Below are 13,876 nucleotides of genomic sequence, written 5' to 3'. Positions count from 1 at the left end.
TGGCATCTGCTCTTGTTTGATGAGGGTTTCTTCTAATCTTAGCTTATTTTCTAAGGATATGCAAATAGATAATCAGATAAAACCTAACACTTAACAGAAGGAGTAGTCCCATAAACATAAGGCTTACAATACTACCACAAATTGTTCACTCCAGATAGATCCTTCATAATGGTAAGCCGTAGCTAACACTGCTTGGCATGTGTCTTCTTCAGGTGTTCCAATAATTAAGAAAATGAGGCCAATGCTTGCTTGCTTGCTTATTCAAAAACGCATACACACTCTCAAGTTCAATGTATTTTCCCATTCCACCAATGCCTACAATATGTTAATTAATTATTTGAGGCTCCCTGACACACTTTCCTCAACTTTTCATTCAAATCAGGAAGCAGACTGTTTTTTTCTAAAACTTTGGTAAAAATACTATATCTAGCAATAACAAATCGGCCAATTAATCTTTGATTCTTCCTCACAGTACCTGTAGATAACTACTAATTTCTTAACATTTCTTGAATTATTAAAACATGTTTCCAGTACGGTTTTACTGATCTATACTGCTCCACACTGCCATTTGTGGGGGTTTTTGGTCTCTGTTAATGCTCTGTACAAATAGCACACACTTATCTTAATCTGGCAGATTTGTATTACCAACATGCACAGTTGTGTAAAAAACATTGCCGGTGACACATTGCATATAATTTTTAGAAGCCTTTTTGAATCGGTCTGTAAATTCTTGGTCTAAATCTGAACATCTTAGATGGCACATTAAATTGAGCAGAGCTGGAAGGTGGTATTCCAAGCTGAGGACTTCCTGGATGGCTGAAACATAGCAAAGGACCCAAACTTCCCATGCCAAGGCAGAATAATAGAGTGTGAGTAGAAAGAACAGACACATATCCCAAGCCAACAAGGCCCTAATCACACCTTCAAGGCCTTAGTTGAATTTGGAGCCATAGCTAAATAGTTTGGTTTGAACTCCGTGTTTGGGGCTTCAAGCCATGAATGACATCTATGCATTGTGACACTTGTCCTTCTCAAAGCTGAAAAAGAGCTTTCTGCTGTGGATGTGTGTTTGATAACCTCTTCAATTTCTGCAGGGACGTTAAATGAGGAAGCCAAGTCATTCAAAGGGAGTGGGAACAGCAGGGGGTACACCAATGAGATTTCTTCTTAATAAGATTGATTTCATGCTTCTACTTCTTCAGCTGAGTGTCATGCTAATCAGTTTAGCTTGTGTGTGTTTTATTTAAGGAGCGGTAGTGCTTTCTGTCTCTTTAAATTGGAACATACCTGTCAGAGCTGCCACCCAGTCCCAGCTCACATAGGACCAAGTCCGCCAGCGTTCACTTTATAAGAGTCTTTATTAAGTTACAGGTTTCATTTCCGAACTGCAGCGTGCAGCTCTACACCTTCTGCCCTAGGTCGGCGAAGACCCGTCTGAGTCCCCGCCTCTTGCACACCAGCTTAATACCCTAGCCTTGCTCCACCTCCTTCGCCTCTCCCTACGTCTCTGGGTCCTTCTGCCCCCCTGGGCCTCCTCCCTTCTACTCTCCTCTGACGCTGACCCCCCTGATCCTTCTGCCTCCTTGCGGCGGGCTTTAGGACCTGGCTCACTCTCCGGGCTGCTTACTGCTCCAGCTTCCGCTGCATTTGAACTTGGCGCGCGCGCCCAACTCTCTACTTTCCTCTTAACCGTTGCCTCGCTCTCTGAGGAGGGCGTGACCACCCCTGACTCGTGCCCTCCCTCCTGCTGACAGCCTCCGGAACCCGATGCCTGGCTACCTTCCTCCCTGCTGCTCTCAGTCTTGAGCGTGGGTCCCGACTTCCAGCTGCTGCCGCCCTCAGTTATGAGCGTGGGTCCCGACTTCCAGCTGCTACTCTCTGAATCTCCTCTGTTCCCTTCCTCCTGGGGTGTCCCCCCGGATCCCCCCCTTGCTCTGCTCACTGGGGCTCCCTTTTGGGAGTCCTCTGACTCACTGCTTAGGCTTGGAGATCTCGGGTCGTCATCATCACTCATTTTCCCTTCGGATTCCTCCCCCTCGCTCTCTGCTTCCTCCCTTCTCTGCGTCTCTGCTCCTGAACCCCTGACATCCATCCCCCCCTCGAAGCCCCCCCTTCCCCCCTCCCCGCTTTCAGGTGTGGGTGCTGGGTGCTCCATCATCACGGGAGGGAATGCCGGATACAGTTCGCTCCCCGTGGTTGGCCGCCAACTGAAGACCTCCGAGTCTTCCTCCTCGCGGTCGCCGACGTTGACCTGTTCCGCTTCCATCTCTGTACCGCCGTGCTCGAACCCAAGGTCCTCCCCGAACACGTCCATGTCAGTCTCTGCGTCGGTCGCTCGACCTGGCATCTCCAGCCACTTCCGGCGCCATTGCTCCTCCGGTCGATCGTCCCACCAATACGAGGTGTCTGACGCCGAACCCGCCGGCGATCCTTCTGGGGAACGGGTGCTCAGTGCGGGTTCCCCGTCCGAGTCGAATCCATGGAACGTGCTGGAAGAAAGTGTGGGCGTGAACAGCCAGTCGTCGAAGAAGCTCGCTGGCATGGGTCTGTGTGGGAAAAGGGCATGAAACTCGTCCTTGAGCAGGGGTTCCTCCAAAGCGTAGTCTGGCACCCAGCTATTGGCGCTGGCCCGGGTGCCCTCTCTGGCTAGGAGGTATTCGACTCCCTCTTCCCCCCATCTGGAGTCCAAAATCTCCGTGACCTCGTTGATGGGGTCTTGCTGCGTCACCCCTCGCGTCTCCGTCCGCTCCCGGAACGGACTCGGTGCCGTCCCTGGCTCCTGGAATCTGTGAGGTGCCTTGTAGGGAGTAAGCACCGACCTGTGGAACACCGGATGCATTCTGGAACCCTCCGGCAGCGCCAGTCGGAAGGCTACCGGGTTGATCTGTGCTTCGACTTGGTACGGACCAATTTGCTTGTGCCCCAACTTCTTCTTGGCCAGTGACCTGGTCGGCACTGCGTGGGCTGCCAACCAGACCCAGTCTCCCACTTGGATCTCTTCGCCAACCCGCCTGTGCTTGTCAGCTTGCACCTTGTAGGCGTGCTTAGCTAGCTCCAGCTGCCGTCTGAGTTGATCGTGTACCGCCTGCAACTCTGACGCGAACGCGTCCGCCGTCTGTGGTTCTCCGCCCCCCACTCTCTCCCGTCCCGGGAAGGTTCTGGGATTCCTCCCATTGTTGGCGAAGAACGGCGTCACCCCTGTGGACACGTGCTTCGTGTTGTTGTAAGCGAACTCGGCGAGCGGCAGGTAATCCACCCAGGTCGCAGGTTGTTGATTGGCATAGCATCTCAGGTACTGCTGCATGATGGCATTGACCCTCTCTGCTTGCCCGTTGGTCTGCGGGTGTCTTGCTGATGCCAGATCGACCTTGACATTTAGAAAACTCATCAGCTTCTGCCAGAAATTCGAGACGAACTGGCGCCCGCGGTCGGACAGGATAGACCGCGGCAGACCATGCACTTTGAACACGTGATCTGTGAACAGTTTGGCGGTTTGTTCCGCCGTGGCCACCTTCGCACACGGAATGAAATGTGCCATCTTGGTGAACAAGTCCACCACCACTAGTACAGCTGTCTTGCCTCTCGAGCTGGGTAGATCCGTAACAAAGTCCAGGGCCACTCTCTCCCACGGTTCAAACGGCGTTTGCAGCGGTTCCAGCAGTCCCGCCGGCGGTTTGTGCACCGGCTTGGCCCTCTGGCAGGTGTCGCACCTCGCAACGTAGTCCGCGACTTCCCCTCTCAGTCTGGGCCACCAAAAGTCCCTTGCGACTAATTCCACCGTTTTTTCCGTGCCAAAGTGCCCGGCCGTGGGTGCGTCGTGCAGCTGCTGCAGTACCCTGGCGCGAAGTTCGTCTCCCGGCACGTAGATGGCCCCTTTACGTAAGAGCAAGCCGTCTCGTATCTGGAACTCGTCGCCCTTCGCCGTGCCCTTGTGCACCTCTGCCATCTTCGCCTGCGCGAAGGAGTCGTCCTGCAACGCCCGCCGCACCGCATCCAGGTCTACTGTGGCTGAAGCGCATGCCCACGCTGTTGGCGCGAAGATGTGCATGGCTGCCGCTGGCGTCGCCTCTTCGAGGTATTGCGGTTTGCGGGACAGTGCATCCGCCATGACGTTGGTGTCGCCTGGGACGTACTCTATTCGGAAATTGAAGTCAGCAAAGAACTCCGCCCAACGTATCTGCCTCTGGTTCAGGAACTGAGCCGTGCGCCAGTGCTCCAGATTCTTGTGATCCGTGCAGACCTGCACCGTGTGCTTGGCGCCGATCAGGAAGTGCCTCCACGCCTTGAAAGCTGCATGAATGGCCAGCAACTCCCTGTCCCAGATGGTGTAGTTCTGCTCCGACTTGCTGAGCTTTCTGGAGTAGAACGCTCCCGGCCTCCAGACCCCCTGTGGGTCCCTTTGCAGCAGGACAGCTCCCACTGCTCTATCGGACGCGTCTGTCTCTACCCGCATCGGTCTGCTGGGGTCGATATGCAGCAGTTGCTCTTCCGACGCGAAGAGACGCTTGAGTGCCTGAAAGGACTGCTCCGCCTGCTCCGTCCAGATGAATTTCTTTTTCTTGGAGCTTAGCGTGTCCGTAATGGCCGCCGTCTGCATCGCGAACCCCTTGATAAACTTGCGATAGAAGTTGGCGAAGCCGACAAACCGCTGGACCTCCTTCCGATTGCGCGGGCTCTTCCAATCCAACACCGCACGAACCTTGGCGCTGTCCATGGCTAGCCCCTTGTCCGACAACTTGTAACCCAAGAAATCCACCTCCGTCGTGTCGAACTGGCACTTCTCCAGTTTGGCGTACAGTCTATGCTGCTGCAGCCTCTTCAGCACCTCCCGAACATCTTGGTCATGGGCTTGCTGCGAGTCGGAGAATATCAGGATGTCATCCAGAAAGCAGACGCACTTCTTGTAAAGGAGTCCCGCCAACACATGATGCATGAAAGCTTGGAAACAGTGAGAACCGTTTTGCAATCCAAACGGCATCACTCTGTATTCGTAGGTGCCCAGAGGCGTGAACATGGCTGTCTTCCACTCATCGCCCTCCCTCATGCGGATGAGATTGTACGCACCTCGCAGGTCCAACTTGGTGAACACGCGTCCCTTGCGCACCGTCGCTAGTAGGTCGTCAATCCTGGGCATGGGGAAATCAGAAGGCTTGGTCATCTTGTTTAAGAGGCGAAAATCCACCACCAGTCTTTTTTGGGGCGTGTCCTTCTTCTTCACGAAGAAAACAGGACTGCCCCCTACTGCCCTGGACTCCCGGATGAAACCGCGCTGCAAATTGTGATCTATGAACTGTTTGAGTTCCTGTAATTCGTCCTCAGACATGGAATACAGCTTCCCTTTCGGCAGCGTCGCCCCTGGTAGGAGGTCAATCTTGCAGTCATATTGCCTGTGCGGTGGTAGCTTGTCAGCCTCTTTCTCGCAGAAGACCTCCAGAAAGTCTGCGTATTTGTGGGGGACTGCTTGCAACGTTCCCAACTGCAGTTGTGATTCCTCCTCCTCTCCCTCCTGTCTGGGCAGGATGCAGTGTTCTGCGCAATAAGAGGAGCCGAAGATCAGCTGTCTCTGGTACCAAGCCAGTGTTGGACTGTGCCTGTCCAGCCAACTCATGCCCAACACAATGGGCGTGTCCGACAGTTGGGTGACATTAAAACTGATGACGTCCCTGTGGTTGCCAAGGCGCATCACCATCGGTGGCGTTTGCTTCACCACCTGCCCCCCTAGCAACTCTCTGCCATCCACTGTGACGACTTGCAGGGGCAGAGTGGCAGGCAGTAGCTGTACAGCGTGCTGCTCCACAAAATCCTGCGCTATAAAGTCTGCGTTGCTTCCAGAATCCACAGAAAGCGGCACTTCGATAGTGACGCCATCGGGTAGCTGGAGAGATGCTGTGAGCTGCACTACTGGTTTGGGTGGGAGGGGGTCCGTGGGTTGCAAGATCGCTGGGGACTGCTTCACTGATGCGTCTGGCTGGGCCCCAGTGCCTCTGTCTCCAGCCAGACATCGTCGTTTCCCTGCTGTGGTTCTCCTTGCTGCGTTGCTGCAGTCACCATTGCTGAGGCTGCAGTGTGCTTGTGGAGCCTCCGGGGACACTCTTTCGCCAAATGGCCTGGATCCTCGCAGATGTAACACTTCCTGTTCCCTCTAGGAGGCTTCGCTTTCACTGCTGTCGGTGCTTGGGCTCTGGCTGCTGACTGAGCCCTTGCACCTCCAACCTCCATCGGTTCCCCTCCCCCTCCAGGCGGAGGTGTGGATTGCGCACGCGCTGCTTCTCTTGGAACGAAAGAGAAACTTCTCGCTGCTTCGCGCCCTCCACGTCCTTCATCTCTGCACCATGGACGTTCTTCCAGCCTCACCCCCACAGTCAGCGCCCTTTGGACCACCTCCTGCGTGCTTCGGGGCCTCTCCCCCCTTGCAATTTCATCCTTGACCGCAGAGCTTAGACCCTCCCAGAACAAGTCTCTGACAGGGGGCGAATCCCGGTCCCACTCTAAGGCACTGACCAGCGCAAAAAAGCGGGCGTGGTACTGCCGGACGCTTGCCCTCCCTTGTTTTAGTCCATGAATCTCCCGTCGGGCAAGATCCACATCAATAGTAGACAAAAAACACGCATCCATCGCTTTGATAAAGGCATCTGCATTCTGAAGCGCCGGATCTTTATCCCTCCACAAATTGCGTAGCCACGCTTTAGCATCCCCATGCAAATGGGATAGTATGAACCCCACTTTCTCTTCCTCATCTCTAAAGTCTTTTGCCAGCAGTTGCAGTGCGCACATTACGTCTGCTCGAAAATTGGGGTACTGTTGTAAATTCCCATCGAAGTGGGCCACAAGCCCTCCTGCTCTCCGTGCCAACCCAACCCCCTCCGGTCTGGGTCCTGGCTGCCCGTGTTTAACCCATGCTTCAAACCTGGCGTGGAGATCTCTGTAGGCGGCTGCCGCATCCTCCTCCCTCTTCTTGGATGCCAGTACCTCCGCGTTCAATTGGGTAACTGCCTGTTGCAGCGCTGCAACTGTCTCTGCTTCCGTCATCTCTGCTAACCGTCGTGAGCTTGCTCCCAAACACCGATCCCCTCCTCCAGCTGCCTCTCTCTCCGCTGCGAGATATCAGGTGTCCGAAGCTTTTGTGAGACGGGTCTTACTGTCAGAGCTGCCACCCAGTCCCAGCTCACATAGGACCAAGTCCGCCAGCGTTCACTTTATAAGAGTCTTTATTAAGTTACAGGTTTCATTTCCGAACTGCAGCGTGCAGCTCTACACCTTCTGCCCTAGGTCGGCGAAGACCCGTCTGAGTCCCCGCCTCTTGCACACCAGCTTAATACCCTAGCCTTGCTCCACCTCCTTCGCCTCTCCCTACGTCTCTGGGTCCTTCTGCCCCCCTGGGCCTCCTCCCTTCTACTCTCCTCTGACGCTGACCCCCCTGATCCTTCTGCCTCCTTGCGGCGGGCTTTAGGACCTGGCTCACTCTCCGGGCTGCTTACTGCTCCAGCTTCCGCTGCATTTGAACTTGGCGCGCGCGCCCAACTCTCTACTTTCCTCTTAACCGTTGCCTCGCTCTCTGAGGAGGGCGTGACCACCCCTGACTCGTGCCCTCCCTCCTGCTGACAGCCTCCGGAACCCGATGCCTGGCTACCTTCCTCCCTGCTGCTCTCAGTCTTGAGCGTGGGTCCCGACTTCCAGCTGCTGCCGCCCTCAGTTATGAGCGTGGGTCCCGACTTCCAGCTGCTACTCTCTGAATCTCCTCTGTTCCCTTCCTCCTGGGGTGTCCCCCCGGATCCCCCCCTTGCTCTGCTCACTGGGGCTCCCTTTTGGGAGTCCTCTGACTCACTGCTTAGGCTTGGAGATCTCGGGTCGTCATCATCACTCATTTTCCCTTCGGATTCCTCCCCCTCGCTCTCTGCTTCCTCCCTTCTCTGCGTCTCTGCTCCTGAACCCCTGACAATACCTAATGGTTTTTAATGAAGGAAATGACAGCCCTGTCTGGTGCCTTCATTGCTACAAACCCATTTTATGGAAACTGCTGAAGCTGGGTGACCACTTCCTAAAAATGAATTCCATTAAACTGTTTTGCCTGATACCATCTTAACTGGAAGGGAATGTCACATTGACATGTGAGTGTGAATTCAGAGCCAAAGAGGTCTGTAGCTTGCTTGCTGCAGAGGAGTTTATTTCAAGCACTAGTTACCTTATATTTTCCCCCTTCTCCAGTTCCCTAAAGTTTGGAGGTTATTTGCTCAGGAAATGTTGACATTCTTAACCTTCTTTTGTACTCTTAGGTGACAAATGCTTGTGAAATGTAAAAAATGTATGAAAGAACCAAATAGAAGCAACGTTAATTGCTTTGGAATTGGGGTTTTCCTTTAGCTCTAATCTGCACCCTCTGATTTAGAATGCTATAACTTTTTTTGTTGTTGAAAGGAACTCTCCAGTATGTGCTCAGTTGAAAGTTATTGCCTGTTCTAACACCTTAGCTGCTTAAACCTGGATGAGAGGACAGACCTCTCCTTATTTGCTGGGTATATTTACTTTTGCATTCTTTTGAGATCTGCAAAGTTTGAAAGAATGTGGGTGGCTGGGGGCTCTCCTGTTGTCTTTTTTCCCGTCTGCCAGAGTGGAGTGTGTGTTTCACTAGACAAACCACTTCACTCTCTCATTTTCTTGGTGCCTCCATCCCTTGTTTGTAACACCAAAAGGACATTGTTGCAACAAAGTTGTGATCGATCCTTGAAAAAAAAAAAAAGGTGTGTTTTAGACATCAAATATGCCATACCGACAGTAATACAGTAGCAGTAAAATTACAGAGCTTTTCTGGAAGGGAGACTTATCATATTGCTGCTTTGTGATGTCCATTTAAACCATGCAGTTTTTACGAATATGAACTTCATGCAGTTGAATCCCAGAGGGCTAGAGCGAATAGAAAACTCCTCTTCCAGTTTCACTTAAAAATCCTTTTCTTTAAAAATAATTCTTGGTCATAAGTGTAGCTGGTATGTTTTTCAATGTTGTGTAAAGCTTTGGGGGCTTTTTGACTCTGGGCTGATGTAATGTTACCACTGTGAGCTTTGGTGTGGTCACGTTCCTCCTTAAACCAGTCAACTCTATATCCAGGAACCTGGTGGGTGGGCGGGTGGCATGCTCCCTTCCCTTGGGAGAGGGCAACCTTGCCATGGGAAGTGGCCCTGCCACTCACTTCTTTGACTTGGATGGGATGCTGTCGTTTACAAGCGCTGCGTAAGACTTGACCACTCGTAAGCAGTTCCCATGCTGCAACTGTAATTCCACATTGGCCCTTGTTCGCTTCCACTGTGATTTGGGTGCCTTCTTACCTAAGACCGGCTGGTCAGTTTGCAGCCGACAACTTGCTTTCTGCTGCGTAGCACAGACTGCCCAAAGGCTGGATCCCTGTTTCATTGATACGTGCTGACAAAGCAAATGTGATAGGTTGTTTTTCTGTGTGGGAAGACCACTGTCCATTGTCAGTGATTTGCTTGTGCTGCTTTTCATATGTTAAAACTTAGGGCTGTACCCCCGATAGTGTTTTCCTTCTGTGGCTGTCTTTATACCTGCTGTGGTGACCTCTCTGACCATGTATCTGATTTGGTATTGGGGATGTTGGGGGGTGGGGAGATCATGTGGTAGAAATTACATGCATCTATGGGGAGGTGTGCATAGCCAGTGAGCCCACAGATCTATGTGTTGCTTTGTAGGGTTATGTGACTGAGTCCATAACCGTTACAAAAAAATGTTCTGTCTGAGTTAGTTCTTGTGTGAACAGATTAATGTAACCACCCTCATCCCACCTATGAAAAACCAAATATAGCTGACACTGAAAACTGACTTTGAGCAGGGAACTGTAGTCTGAATTCCCAAAACGATTTGGGCATCCTGTCCGTTTGGCATACAAGGTGTTTGCCTGGACAGGAAAATGAATGTACAGATTGGAGGGAGACATGGAGGAGGGGAAGGTTTTGTTTCATATGGTGTTGACATTTATTCCTTAATTTCTACGTCACACCTGCCGCAGTTCCCTACACTGTCCTTTCTTTCCACTTAGAAACACCACACATGTATTCGGGGCTGCAACCCTATCTACTTTGCCACAGAATCTCACAAGTTGGGGAGTAGCAACAATTCATGTGCTTGTTGTAGAAGAGAGATGTATAGGAAATTAACTTAAGCGAAACAGCCATATGAATTCTTAATAATTCTCAAAATTGGGACCAGGACAAACACACACAACTGGGATCCCAATAATATGGTCATCTTGAGCGATGGCCAGCAGTCAAGCAATGTTTTGTGGCAGACATTATCTGTGTGAATCGGTGCCTTCACGCAGAGTGCTGTATATGCCAACACAGCGATTTCTGCTGTGTTAGTGGCACTTCTTGGAAACAGCACTATCACAGAAATTGTTGCAGAACCCATGTGGAAGTTTACACACCTCCATGTGAACATGCCCTGCATCTTCCTGAGGTGACTGCATGCATGTCCCTTGGTGGTTTCAGGTTTCACACTTCTCTGAAGTCTCTCAGCCCCACTCACCTCACAGAGGGTTTGTTGTGGGGGGAGGAAGGGAAAGGAGAATGTTCGCCACTTTGAGACTCCTTAAAGGGAGTGAAAGGCGGGATATCAAATCCAAACTCCTCTTCTTCTTCTTCTTCTAATGGCATGAGAAACAATGGCTTTGAAATGATGGGATCAACTCCATTAATATGCTGCTTAACTGGCAGCCGTTAACACACGGTCACCGATTTCACAAATTACACCAAATTACCAAGCAGCAACTACTGTGTGAATAATGTCATGCCATAAGCCTATCCATATTGTTCATAAAATAGCTATTATCAGCTGTGGGTCAGATACAGGGGTTCTTAAAGTATGCTCAAACACACTGGCTGCTGTGGTAACCAAAAATTTGCTTTGCTGATGCTGACCAGTCCTTGGGGGAGACAGACAATGTCAGCTTCTCCAGATGTTTTGACGTGAGGCCACCAGCTTTTCCCCAACGACAGCAAACATGTGGAAACCACACTTGGTCTGCTGCTCACACAGACCTGACTGTGAAGTATTGTAATTCTCCTCAGTGCCTGTTGTTACCTAATTTAATCCAGCATTATTGTGTATTGGGAGCAGGTATTTTCTGCTGAACACTCCCCTCCCTTGATCACTGTGCACTGTTCAGCCTGACAACCTTTTTCTGTACAAATTGTATTAAGTATGACAGTCTATTTGTCCCTGGCATTTTTTTTAAGACAGCTTCTCTGCACACGTAACTTTAATGTCAAATATATATACGGTGTGATCTTCTTCCCTTTTTTTCTTTTCTAATTGTGGATTGAAGTAAATTAAGTGGAATTCCTAATTGCCTGTAACACTGAATGTACTGTGTGTCAAACATGAACAAGTGTTTGCAATGAAACTGGTTCTTGATAGCTGTTTTTAAAATTGAAACCCTTTTACACTTTGCATATTTGTACAGTTAATTTGAAATAAACCAGAATTGGAAATTTTAATGTTTGTGGCGTTGGCATTTCCTTTGATTCAGTAGATGGAGCTTGTTTTCCTTCTGGAAAGTTAGTGCTGTGCTGGGCTCAACAAACAGCAAAAGCAAAGTAGCTGTTATTGCTGTTCCATGAACAATTGTGCGAGAGAGATTAGAGGAGCGCACAAGTGTTGCACTTGTGCAAATTACTGGGGCAGGATTGAGCTCATGGGACCTGCCAGCAGAAGCCTGCACAAGGACTTCTGCTACTGCAACAGGGCTTCCCCACACCTCCTCCTGCGTCCCTGCAGTTGGCTTGGGGGTGTCAGAAGGAAGCCCCCCTAGAAAAGCACACAGAGGGAGGAGAGGCCAGCTTGTTCTCAGAGGCGGAGCAAGCCGATGGGGCTCCTGGAGCCCAGGGGTGCATGCCCTGTGCCCAGGGGCGGGGCCAGCGGCCTATGGGGATGGGATGCTCCGCAAGGCCTCCGAGGAGTCTGCCGCCTCCTCCCACTCAGCCGCCCTGCAGCGGAGGGGGAGGCAACGGGCGGACCGTTTGGGGCAGCGCGGAGCCTGCAGGCGTCACTCTCAGGAGATCCGTGTGGCTCGGGCGCACTGCAGGCGCTGCGGTGAGTGCCACCCGGCATTTTGTCACCCCTCTCAGAGGTGACACCCAGGGCGGACCCCCCTTCCTCCGCCCCTGCTTGTTCCATCAGACAAGTAGAAATGTTTGTGCTGAATTCTACTTTCCTTGTGCAGTGCTCTAGGGGAGGTATAAAATGGATCTCTGATCACTCACCTTATTTGGGGTGTTAAACCAGCCACAACATTGGGTCTGTATCCATCACTTTGGAAAGCAACTGTTTGAAGTCTGTCCAATCTGACTCATGTTATGGTCCAAAGCGGTTTTGTAAAAAAATGAAGTTGTTTCACCTCATTCACTATAATAGGAAATAAAAAATGCAGCTGTCAATCCCTCGCCCCGTTTTGAAATAGGCAGGCATAGCAGTCCCTCCAGAGTGGATTAAGCGTGACAAGTAATGAGAAAACATGTCCAGGGGTTTGGGGACTGAACACCTTCAACTCTTTTTTCCATTTAAGAAAAAAGAAACATTTATCATTTAATTTTGGAGACAATTTGATGAAATCTGTGCCTTCTGAGCCATGGACCCTACCAGATTTCTGAAGAGCAGATCATAGCTGCAGTGGTTTTCTTCAAGGGTAGCTTTGGGGTGGGTAGAAAAGACTCCCTTAATTTCTCCATGTGTTCCATGGGCAATTAATATAAGAATCGCTGAAATGCTGCCTATTGCAGTGTCACACCATGTGCTGGGGAGAGGCTGATGCCCCCTTAGGCTGTCTCTCTTATTTACCAGGAAAGGGCAGCAACCTGGGCACACTCACATTTCTGGCCAAGATAAATGCCGGCCAGTCTTTCAGCACCCTCTCAGTCACTCCCGTGGTCGACGCCCAAAAGCTCTTCCTTCCTGCATTTTATGGTGCGATGTTACGTTCAGTTTGGAGCAATCAAATTGCAACAGCAAAAGGCTGTTACAATCAGAATCACAGGCCTCCATAGCAGCATGTCAGTACGAAAAAGCAGCATTGAGAAACTGAGTTTGCATCTTGCAGAGTATTGTCTAGCTTGGCCCCCTGTTATTTTTTATTTATTTAACTTGTATACTGCCTCATACTTCAGGCTGTTTACAGTACTGCGGGGTTGCTATGTTTGTCAAGCAGCAAATGATATTAAAAGGTGATATATCGACAGCAGTCAACAATCAATGTGTTTTTTTGGGGGGGCAAATAAAGGGCACCATGCCCCATGGGCCTTAAAAAGACAGGATTGCAATAAGGAAGACACCTTAAATCAGTATTGTATTGCCTGTAAATTCACCCACACAGGTGGGTCCCCCCCCCCTTGTCTTTTTCAATTGTTCTGCACAACCGCATTGTAAGTTCAGTCCTTTTTAACAGGTTAAGGATCAGAAAACTCTTCCTGCTGTTCAGTTGGAATCTTGTTTTTCCTTAACGAATTGCAGGAGTGGCAGAGCCCAATTCTGGCTCTGAGGGCCATGAAGGGGAGGGAGACTTGCATCTTTTCACTCCCCCACCAAGATCAGAATGGAGGTCACTCCCACCTGCTTCTCTAGGAACCAACGGAGCCAGGGGACTCCTGCCCCTGCCAAAGGTTCCTAGCTTGCAGGGAGCCCAGTATATTTTCCGATCTTGGTGGAGGAGCAAAACCAGAGCCGGCCCACGCATGAGGCAAGAGGAAGTGACCGCTTCAGGGGGCCAAATCCACACGGGCAACAGATAAATCCTCCAAGAAATGCACAACCTGCTGCTGCCGTGATGGCAGTCAGGGGTGCCATCTTGTGACGCCCCTGACTATGTTGG

The sequence above is a fragment of the Podarcis vaucheri genome, assembly GCF_965113315.1.
Source record: "Podarcis vaucheri genome assembly, chromosome: 17".
Lineage (NCBI taxonomy): Eukaryota > Metazoa > Chordata > Lepidosauria > Squamata > Lacertidae > Podarcis > Podarcis vaucheri.
The sequence above is the reverse complement of the archived record's forward strand: the minus strand, read 5'-3'. Positions refer to the sequence as shown.